At 62.1% G+C, this 11,817-nt stretch overlaps 1 protein-coding gene across 2 annotated transcripts in view; it reads left to right on the top strand.

Moving 5' to 3' along the window:
* Nucleotides 1-11,817, top strand: part of trim8b (tripartite motif containing 8b) — a 90,643-nt gene that overhangs the window by 3,640 nt on the left and 75,186 nt on the right. The window lies entirely within an intron of this gene.

The raw sequence follows: 11,817 nt of genomic DNA, 5'->3' as shown, positions 1-11,817 counted from the left end.
GGTTAAAGTCGAACAGGTTTATTTGACAGCAAATGCCATTAGCTTTCGGAGCGCTGCTCCTTCGTCAGATGGAGTGGAAATCTGCTCTCAAACAATGCACAGAGACACAAAATCAAGTTACAGAATACTGATTAGGATGTGAATCTCGACAGCCAACCAGGTCTCAAAGATATAAACATCCCCCACCCCAAACCATCTCACCTCCCAAAACGCTCCCAAAACTCACTTCCGCCCCCTCCCCCCCAAAACTCACTCTCACCCCCTCCCCCCAAAACTCACTCTCACCCCCTCCCGCCCCCAAAACTCACTCCCGCCCCCTCCCGCCCCCAAAACTCACTCTCACCCCCTCCCGCCCCCAAAACTCACTCTCACCCCCTCCCCCCAAAACTCACTCCCGCCCCCTCCCCCCCAAAACTCACTCCCGCCCCTTCACCCCCCAAAACTCACTCCCGCCCCTTCAGCCCCCAAAACTCACTCCCACCCCCTCACCCCCCAAATCGCACTCCCACCCCCTCCCCCCCGATACCCCTACCCCTAAAACACCCTCCCAAAACCCATACACCCTCCGCACAGCTCCTCGCCCTGTATTTATCAACATTACAACCATCATCCCAATCCCACCCCCAAAATCCACTCACCTCTTCACATCCCCGTCACACACGGCTCCTTCCCCTGTATTTATCAACATCCTCCAAATATCCTCACTGCCACATATCCATACCGCCCCCCCCCAAACCACTCCCACTCACCCCCCCAAACCACTCCCACTCACCCCCCCAAACCACTCCCACTCACCCCCCCAAACCACTCCCACTCACCCCCCCCAAACCACTCCCACTCACCCCCCCAAACCACTCCCACTCACCCCCCAAACCACGCCCACTCACCCCCCAAACCACGCCCACTCACCCCCCAAACCACGCCCACTCACCCCCCAAACCACGCCCACTCACCCCCCAAACCACGCCCACTCACCCCCCAAACCACGCCCACTCACCCCCCCAAACCACTCCCACTCACCCCCCCAAACCACTCCCACTCACCCCCCCAAACCACTCCCACTCACCCCCCCAAACCACTCCCACTCACCCCCCCAAACCACTCCCACTCACCCCCCCAAACCACTCCCACTAACCCCCCAAACCACTCCCACTCACCCCCCCAAACCACTCCCACTCACCCCCCCCAAACCACTCCCACTCACCCCCCGCAAACCCACTCCCACTCACGCCCCCCAAACCCACTCCCACTCACCCCCCCCTCACCCACTCCCACTCACCCCCCCAAACACACTCCCACTCACCCCCCCCAAACGCACTCCCACCCACCCCCCCAAACCCACTCCCACTCACCCCCCCCAAACCCACTCCCATTGACACCCCCCAAACCCACTCCCATTGACACCCCCCAAACCCACTCCCACTCACCCCCCCTCAAAGCCACTCCCACTCACCCCCCCAAATCCACTCCCACTCACCCCCCCAAAGCCACTCCCACTCACCCCCCCCCAAAGCCACTTCCACTCACCCCCCCAAACCACTCCCACTCACCACCCCCCAAACCCACTCCCACTCACCCCCCCCCAAACCCACTCCCACTCACCCCCCCAAACCCACTCCCACTCACCCCCCCCAAACCCACTCACACTCACCCCCTCCAACCCACTTCCACTCACCCCCCCGAAACCCACTCCCACTCACCCCCCGAAACCCACTCCCACTCACCCCCCCTCAAACCCACTCCCACTCACCCCCCCCCAAACCCACTCCCACTCACCCCGCCCAAACCCACTCCCACTCACCCCCCCCAAACCCACTCCCACTCACCCCCCCCAAACCCACTCCCACTCACCCCCCCCAAACGCACTCCCACCCACCCCCCCCAAACCCATCCCCACTCACCCCCCCAAACCCACCCCCACTCACCCCCCCCAAACCCACTCCCACTCACCCCCCCCAAACCCACTCCCATTGACACCCCCCAAACCCACTCCCATTGACACCCCCCAAACCCACTCCCATTGACACCCCCCAAACCCACTCCCACTCACCCCCCCCAAACCCACTCCCACTCACCCCCCCCACCCACTCCCACTCACCCCCCCCAAACCCACTCCCACTCAACCCCCCAAACCCACTCCCACTCAACCCCCCAAACCCACTCCCACTCAACCCCCCAAACCCACTCCCACTCACCCCCCCAAACCCACTCCCACTCACCCCCCCAAACCCACTCCCACTCACCCCCCCAAACCCACTCCCACTCACCCCCCCAAACCCACTCCCACTCACCCCCCCAAAGCCACTCCCACTCACCCCCCCCAAAGCCACTCCCACTCACCCCCCCCAAAGCCACTCCCACTCACCCCCCCAAAGCCACTCCCACTCACCCCCCAAAGCCACTCCCACTCACCCCCCCAAAGCCACTCCCACTCACCCCCCCAAAGCCACTCCCACTCACCCCCCCCCAAGCCACTCCCACTCACCCCCCCCCAAACCACTCCCACTCACCCCCCCCAAACCACTCCCACTCACCCCCCCAAACCACTCCCACTCACCCCCCCCAAACACACTCCCACTCACCCCCCACAAACCCACTCCCACTCACCCCCCCCAAACCCACTCCCACTCACCCCCCCAAACCCACTCCCACTCACCCCCCCAAACCCACTCCCACTCACCCCCCCAAACCCACTCCCACTCACCCCCCCAAACCCACTCCCACTCACCCCCTCCAACCCACTCCCACTCACCCCCCCCCCAAACCCACTCCCACTCACCCCCCCCCCAAACCCACTCCCACTCACCCCCCCCCAAACCCACTCCCACTCACCCCCCCCAAACCCACTCCCACTCACCCCCCAAACCCACTCCTACTCACCCCTACCCATCCCTGCACCATTCCCTGCCCCCAAACCTACCCGACACAACCCCCTCACCCCAAAACTCGCACAATCCCCTCTTCCCTCCCCCTCCCCCCCACCAACCTCAAATCCCCCCTCCCACCGTCCGCAACTCCCCCTCCCACCGTCCGCAACTCCCCTCCCCCCTCCCACGGTCCGCAACTCCCCCTCCCCCCTGCCACCGTCCGCAACTCCCCCTCCCCCCTCCCACCGTCCGCAACTCCCCCTCCCCCCTGCCACCGTCCTCGACCCCCCCCACCTTCCTCGACCCTCCCCCAGCCCCTCCCCCACCGTCCTCAACCCCCCTCCCCCACCGTCCTCGACCCCCCCCCATCGTCCTCCCCCCACCCCGCCGTCCTCTACCCCCCCCCCACCATCCTCGACCCTCCCTCCCCCCCACCATCCTCGACCCTCCCTCCCCCCCACCGTCCTTGACCCTCCCCCCCCCACCGTCCTCGACCCCCCCCCACCGTCCTCGACCTCCCCCACAGTCCTCGACTCCCCCCCCCCCCCCACCACCCCCCCCCCCCCCGCCGTCCTCTACCCTCCCCTCCCCCCACCGCCCTCGACCCTCCCCCCCCCCCACCGCCCTCGAACCTCCCCCCCCCCACCGCCCTCGACCCTCCCCCCCCCCCCCCACCGCCCTCGACCCTCCCCCCCCCCCCACCGCCCTCGACCCTCCCCCCCACCGCCCTCGACCCCCCCCGCTGCCCCCACCTTCTTAAACCCCCCTCCTGCACCACCGTCCCCAACTCCCCCCAACCCCCCACAGGCAACTCCCCACGCCCCACCGTCCTAAATCCACCCCCCCCGCCCCACCGTCCTCAATCCCCACCCCCACCCCACCGTCCTCAACTCCTGCCTCCACCACCCCACCCCCCTCAACTTCCCCCTCCCCCCACCCCCCTCAACTTCCCCCTCCCCCCACCCCCCTCAACTTCCCCCTCCCCCCACCCCCCTCAACTTCCCCCTCCCCCCACCCCCTCAACTTCCCCCTCCCCCCACCCCCTCAACTTCCCCCTCCCCCCACCCCCTCAACTTCCCCCTCCCCCACCCCCCCTCAACTTCCCCCTCCTCCCCACCCCCCTCAACTTCCCCCTCCCCTCACCCCCCTCAACTTCCCCCTCCCCTCACCCCCCTCAACTTCCCCCTCCCCCCACCCCCCTCAACTTCCCCCTCCCCCCACCCCCCTCAACTTCCCCCTCCCCCCACCCCCCTCAACTTCACCCTCCCCCCACCCCCCTCAACTTCCCACCCCCTCAACTTCCCCCTCCCCCCACCCCCCTCAACTTCCCCTCCCCCCACCCCCCACCCCCCTCAACTTCCCCCTCCCCCCACCCCCCTCAACTTCCCCCTCCTCCCACCCCCCTCAACTTCCCCCTCCCCCCACCCCCCTCAGCTTCCCCCTCCCCCCACCCCCCTCAACTTCCCCCTCCCCCCACCCCCCTCAACTTCCCCATCCCCCCACCCCCCTCAACCTCCCCCTCCCCCCACCCCCTTCAACCTCCCACTCCCCCACCCCCTCAGCCTCACCCTCCCCCCACCCCCCTCAACCTCCCCCTCCCCCCACCCCCCTCAACCTCCCCCACCCCCCTCAACCTCCCCCTCCCCCCACCCCCTCAACCTCCCCCTCCCCCCACCCCCCTCAACCTCCCCCTCCCCCCACCCCACTCAACCTCCCCCTCCCCCCACCCCACTCAACTTCCCCCTCCCCCCACCCCACTCAACTTCCCCCTCCCCCCACCCCCTCAACTTCCCCCACCCCCTCCCCCACCCCCCTCAACTTCCCCCACCCCCCTCAACTCCCCCCACCCCCTCCCCCCACCCCCCTCAACTTCCCCTCCCCCCAACTCCCTCAACTTCCCCCTCCCCCCACCCCCCTCAACTTCCCCCTCCCCCCACCCCCCTCAACTTCCCCCTCCCCCCACCCCCCTCAACTTCCCCCTCCCCCCCACCCCCCTCAACTTCCCCTCCCCCCATCCTCCTCAACTTCCCCCTCCCCCCACCCTCCTCAACTTCCCCCTCCCCCCACCCTCCTCAACTTCCCCCTCTCCCCACCCCCCTCAACTTCCCCCTCCCCTCACCCCCCTCAACTTCCCCCTCCCCCCACCCCCCTCAACTTCCCCCTCCCCCCACCCCCCTCAACTTCCCCCTCCCCCCACCCCCCTCAACTTCACCCTCCCCCCACCCCCCTCAACTTCCCACCCCCCTCAACTTCCCCCTCCCCCCACCCCCCTCAACTTCCCCCTCCCCCCACCCCCCACCCCCCTCAACTTCCCCCTCCCCCCACCCCCCTCAACTTCCCCCTCCTCCCACCCCCCTCAACTTCCCCCTCCCCCCACCCCCCTCAGCTTCCCCCTCCCCCCACCCCCCTCAACTTCCCCCCTCCCCCCACCCCCCTCAACTTCCCCATCCCCCACCCCCCTCAACCTCCCCCTCCCCCCACCCCCCTCAACCTCCCACTCCCCCACCCCCCTCAGCCTCACCCTCCCCCCACCCCCCTCAACCTCCCCCTCCCCCCACCCCCCTCAACCTCCCCCACCCCCCTCAACCTCCCCCTCCCCCCACCCCCCTCACCTCCCCCTCCCCCCACCCCCCTCAACCTCCCCCTCCCCCCACCCCACTCAACCTCCCCCTCCCCCCACCCCACTCAACTTCCCCCTCCCCCCACCCCACTCAACTTCCCCCCTCCCCCCACCCCCTCAACTTCCCCCACCCCCTCCCCCACCCCCCTCAACTTCCCCCACCCCCCTCAACTCCCCCACCCCCTCCCCCCACCCCCCTCAACTTCCCCCCTCCCCCCACCCCCCTCAACTTCCCCCTCCCCCCACCCCCCTCAACTTCCCCCTCCCCCCACCCCCCTCAACTTCCAGGGCTGAGTTCCCCTCCCCCCATCCTCCTCAACTTCCCCCTCCCCCCACCCTCCTCAACTTCCCCCTCCCCCCACCCTCCTCAACTTCCCCCTCTCCCCACCCCCCTCAACTTCCCCCTCCCCCCACCCCCCTCAACTTCCCCCTCAACTTCCCCTCCCCCCACCCCCCTCAACTTCCCCCTCCCCCCTCAACTTCCCCCTCCCCCCTCAACTTCCCCCTCCCCCCTCAACTTCCCCCTCCCCCCTCAACTTCCCCCTCCCCCCTCAACTTCCCCCTCCCCCCTCAACTTCCCCCTCCCCCCTCAACTTCCCCCTCCCCCCTCAACTTCCCCCTCCCCCCTCAACTTCCCCCTCCCCCCTCAACTTCCCCCACCCCCCTCAACTTCCCCCTCCCCCCACCGCCCTCAACTTCCCCCTCCCCCCACCCCCCTCAACTTCCCCCTCCCCCCACCCCCCTCAACTTCCCCCTCCCCCACCCCCCTCAACTTCCCCCTCCCCCCACCCCCTCAACTTCCCCCTCCTCCACCCCCCTCAACTTCCCCCTCCCCCCACAACTTCCCCCTCCCCCCACCCCCCTCAACTTCCCCCACCCCCCTCAACTTCCCCCCTCCCCCCCACCCCCCTCAACTTCCCCCTCCCCCCACTCCCCTCAACTTCCCCCTCCCCCACCCCCCTCAACTTCCCCCTCCCCCACCCCCTCAACTTCCCCCTCCCCCCACTCCCCTCAACTTCCCCCTCCCCCACCCCCCTCAACTACCCCCTCCCCCCACCCCCCTCAACTACCCCCTCCCCCCACCCCCCTCAACTTCCCCCTCCCCCCACCCCCCTCAACTTCCCCCTCCCCCACCCCCCTCAACTTCACCCTCCCCCCACCCCCCTCAACTTCCCCCTCCCCCCACCCCCCTCAACTTCCCCCTCCCCCCACCCCCCTCAACTTCCCCCTACCCCCACCCCCCTCAACTTCCCCCTCCCCCCACCCCCCTCAACTTCCCCCTCCCCCCACCCCCCTCAACTTCCCCCTCCCCCCACCCCCCTCAACGTCCCCCTCCCCCCACCCCCCTCAACGTCCCCCTCCCCCCACCCCCCTCAACGTCCCCCTCCCCCCACCCCCCTCAACTTCCCCCTCCCCCCACCCCCCTCAACTTCCCCCTCCCCCCACCCCCCTCAACTTCCCCCACCCCCCTCAACTTCCCCCTCCCCCCTCAACTTCCCCCTCCCCCTCAACTTCCCCCTCCCCCCTCAACTTCCCCCTCCCCCTCAACTTCCCCCTCCCCCTCAACTTCCCCCTCCCCCTCAACTTCCCCCTCCCCCTCAACTTCCCCCTCCCCCCTCAACTTCCCCCTCCCCCCTCAACTTCCCCCTCCCCCCTCAACTTCCCCCTCCCCCCTCAACTTCCCCCTCCCCCCTCAACTTCCCCCTCCCCCCTCAACTTCCCCCTCCCCCCTCAACTTCCCCCTCCCCCCTCAACTTCCCCCTCCCCCCTCAACTTCCCCCTCCCCCCTCAACTTCCCCCTCCCCCCTCAACTTCCCCCTCCCCCCTCAACTTCCCCCTCCCCCCTCAACTTCCCCCTCCCCCCTCAACTTCCCCCTCCCCCCTCAACTTCCCCCTCCCCCCTCAACTTCCCCCTCCCCCCTCAACTTCCCCCTCCCCCCTCAACTTCCCCCTCCCCCCTCAACTTCCCCCTCCCCCCTCAACTTCCCCCTCCCCCCTCAACTTCCCCCTCCCCCTCAACTTCCCCCTCCCCCCTCAACTTCCCCCTCCCCCCTCAACTTCCCCCTCCCCCCTCAACTTCCCCCTCCCCCCTCAACTTCCCCCTCCCCCCTCAACTTCCCCCTCCCCCCTCAACTTCCCCCTCCCCCCTCAACTTCCCCCTCCCCCCTCAACTTCCCCCTCCCCCCTCAACTTCCCCCTCCCCCCTCAACTTCCCCCTCCCCCCTCAACTTCCCCCTCCCCCCTCAACTTCCCCCTCCCCCCTCAACTTCCCCCTCCCCCCTCAACTTCCCCCTCCCCCCTCAACTTCCCCCTCCCCCCTCAACTTCCCCCTCCCCCCTCAACTTCCCCCTCCCCCTCAACTTCCCCCTCCCCCTCAACTTCCCCCTCCCCCCTCAACTTCCCCCTCCCCCCTCAACTTCCCCCTCCCCCCTCAACTTCCCCCTCCCCCCTCAACTTCCCCCTCCCCCCTCAACTTCCCCCTCCCCCCTCAACTTCCCCCTCCCCCCTCAACTTCCCCCTCCCCCCTCAACTTCCCCCTCCCCCCTCAACTTCCCCCTCCCCCCTCAACTTCCCCCTCCCCCCTCAACTTCCCCCTCCCCCCTCAACTTCCCCCTCCCCCCTCAACTTCCCCCTCCCCCCTCAACTTCCCCCTCCCCCCTCAACTTCCCCCTCCCCCCTCAACTTCCCCCTCCCCCCTCAACTTCCCCCTCCCCCCTCAACTTCCCCCTCCCCCCTCAACTTCCCCCTCCCCCCTCAACTTCCCCCTCCCCCCTCAACTTCCCCCTCCCCCCTCAACTTCCCCCTCCCCCCTCAACTTCCCCCTCCCCCCTCAACTTCCCCCTCCCCCCTCAACTTACCCCTCCCCCCTCAACTTACCCCTCCCCCCTCAACTTACCCCTCCCCCCTCAACTTACCCCTCCCCCCTCAACTTACCCCTCCCCCCTCAACTTACCCCTCCCCCCTCAACTTACCCCTCCCCCCTCAACTTACCCCTCCCCCCTCAACTTACCCCTCTCCCCCTCAACTTACCCCTCTCCCCTCAACTTACCCCTCCCCCCTCAACTTACCCCTCCCCCCTCAACTTACCCCTCCCCCCTCAACTTACCCCTCCCCCCTCAACTTCCCCCTCCCCCCACCCCCCTCAACTTCCCCCTCCCCCCACCCCACCCCCCTCAACTCAACTTCCCCTCCCCCCACCATAACTCAACTTCCCCTCCCCTCCCCCCACCTCAACTCAATTCCCCCTTTCCCCCCTCAACTCCCCCTTCCCCCACTGCTGGACACATTTTACTGCATAAGTAACATTTCTGGTAGATGAGTTAAAGATCAGTAAGTTAGGCAAGTGCTTTTTGGGGTTTGAAAAAATGAATGCAGTCAGGTTCCTGGCTTCTTCATTAAGTGTGTGTGTCTTTGCTCATCAGGTTTGGAATGGTGAGGCCTTAAGCTAAGAGGCTCAATGGTGTGAGTGAGTTGCTGATGTATTAGGCTATCAAACTGAAAAATGTTGAGCTCTGTCATGAGCAGATGTCTTCTTCAGACTTTCCCTCCACCCAATAAACTGTAGAATGTTAGTGTGGAGTTCTGTGATGTGTAGAGGAAGAAAGAGTCTGGAGACTCACCTTCTCAAAGCAATAGAACTGAAAGCTTTAGATGGAGGAATTCTGTAATTGCACAGGTTAGAACTGAGAGGCTACGCCTCCCATAAGAACAGCTGACATTTGTAGGCCGCAAATATCTTCCGTTGGGGAAAGGAAGGCAATACAAGCTTTTCTTACAGTAGAGCTAAATTCTGACATGGCCTAAACTGCCTGGAGTTAGCTGAGGATTCCCACATCTGGAGGAGGGAGGCAGGGCGTTGAGGTTTGTGAGGGTGGAGAGGGTCTCGGAAATGGTTGGTGATTATCCACGTGGACACAATTCTAATTTATACTGCAACACCTTTTGTGTTTCTATGCAGTTTAGTTTTGGTGATGGATTGAAAATAATGTCCCAATTTTTAAAAGGTGTATTTTTACAATTTATATTTTTAAAATTATTTCAATTTTATTAGTGGTCAGTCCGATTGTTAATGAATTCTTGGTCTAATACTTGAAGACTGTGAAAATTGGGAATCTGACAGACCAACGTCACAATATACTGGAATAAAACTTGGTTATGGGTTGTATGGCTATAACAGCAATGATTTCCTTGTACTGGAATGTTTTAAAGGCAAACTCTGCATTAACAAGAATTGTTGGTTATGCTACAAATGAAGTATACATATCTTTTGACAGTAGACCCCTGGTTGGTTGGGTTGATTATTTTTGTTCTTTCCGAATGATTTTGAATCTATGGGCCAAGTCCCGACATTTTAAACAATTTGAATCAAAATCCTTTTTATCATTTTAATTATTGCAGCTTTTTTTCTGTTTGTCACCAAATTCATCCTTTCCAAATATTCAACTTTTAGCCCAGCTCCATAGGAAAGTGTTTATCTGGAGTAAGGGGAAATATGAAGCCATCAGGCAGGAGATTAGAGGCGTAAATTGGAAGGAGGTATTCTCGGGGGAAAGTACCGAAGTAAGGTGGCAGATTTTCGAGGAATGTTTGTCTGGAGCTCTACATGACAACGTTCTGATGAGACAGGGAGGTTTTGGTAGGTTACGGGAACCGTGGTGCACGAAAGCTGTGCTGAACCTAGTCAAAAGGAAAAGGAAAGCGTACAATAGGTTCAGAGAGCTAGGCGATGATGGGGATCTAGATGAGTATACGGCTTGTAGGAAGGGACTTAAGAAGGAAATTAGGAGAGCCAGAAGGGGTCATGAGAAGGCCTTGGCAGGTAAGATTAAGGAGAACCCTAAGGCGTTCTATAAATATGTGAAGAGTAAAAGGATGAGATGTGAAGGAATAGGACCTATAAAATGTGAAGCTGAGAAAGTCTGTACGGAACCGGAAGAAATAGCAGAGGTGCTTAATGAATACTTTACCTTGGTATTCACTGTGGAAAAAGACCTGGGCGGTTGTACTACAGGATTGCGGCGGACTGAGAAGATTGAGTTTGTCGACATTAAGAAAGAGGATGTGTTGGAAATTTTGAATAGCATCAAGATAGATAAGTCACCGGGACCGGATGGGATGTACCCCAGGTTACTGTGGAAGGTGAGGGAAGAGATTGCAGAGCCTCTGGCAATGATCTTGGCATCGTCGATGGAGACGGGAGAGGTTCCGGAGGATTGGAGGATTGCGGATGTGGTTCCTATATTCAAGAAAGGGAATAGAGATAGCCCAGGAAATTACCAACCGGTGAGTCTAACCTCAGTGGTTGGTAAGTTGATGGAGAAGATCCTGAGGGACAGGATTTATGAACATTTAGAGAAGTTTAGTATGCTCAAAAGTAGTCAGCACGGCTTTGTCAAAGGCAAATCGTGCCGTACGAGCCTGGTGGAGTTCTTTGATAATGTGACTAAACACGTTGATGAAGGAAAAGCAGTAGATGTGGTTTACATGGACTTCAGCAAGGCGTTTGATAAGGTCCCCCATGCAAGACTTCTCGGGAAAGTGAGAGGGCATGGGATCCAAGGGGCTGTTGCCTTGTGGATCCAGAACTGGCTTGCCTGCAGAAGGCAGAGAGTGGTTGTAGATGGGTCTTTTTCTGAATGGAGGTTGGTCACCAGTGGAGTGCCGCAGGGATCTGTTCTGGGACCCTTGCTGTTTGTCATTTTCATAAATGACCTGGATGAGGAAGTGGAGGGATGGGTTGGTAAGTTTGCCGACGACACAAAGGTCGGTGGTGTTGTGGATAGTTTGGAGGGATGTCAGAAGCTGCAGCGTGACATAGATAGGATGCAAGACTGGGCGGAGAAGTGGCAGATGGACTTCAACCCGGATAAATGTATAGTGGTACATTTTGGCAGGTCAAATGGGATGAAGGAGTATAATATCAAGGGTAAGACTCTTAGCAGTGTAGAGGATCAGAAAGACCTTGGGGTCCGGGTCCAGAGGACTCTTAAATCGGCCTCGCAGGTAGAGGAGGCGGTTAAGAAGGCATATGGTGTGCTGGCCTTCATCAATCGAGGGATTGAGTTTAGGAGTCGGGAGATAATGATGCAGCTTTATAAGACCCTCGTCAGACCCCACTTAGAGTACTGTGCTCAGTTCTGGTCGCCTCATTACAGGAAGGATGTAGAAATTATTGAAAGGGTGCAGAGAAGATTTACAAGGATGTTGCCTGGATTGGGTGGCATGCCTTATGAGGATAGGTTGAGGGAGCTCGGTCTTTTCTCCATGGAGAGACGAAGGATGAGAGGTGACCTGATTAGAGGTGTACAAGATGTTGAGAGGTATAGATCA

Source organism: Mustelus asterias, chromosome 11 (genome assembly GCF_964213995.1).
Source record: "Mustelus asterias chromosome 11, sMusAst1.hap1.1, whole genome shotgun sequence".
NCBI classification, from domain to species: domain Eukaryota; kingdom Metazoa; phylum Chordata; class Chondrichthyes; order Carcharhiniformes; family Triakidae; genus Mustelus; species Mustelus asterias.
Note: the sequence above shows the minus strand (reverse complement) of the source record. Positions and strands in the feature narration are given on the sequence as shown.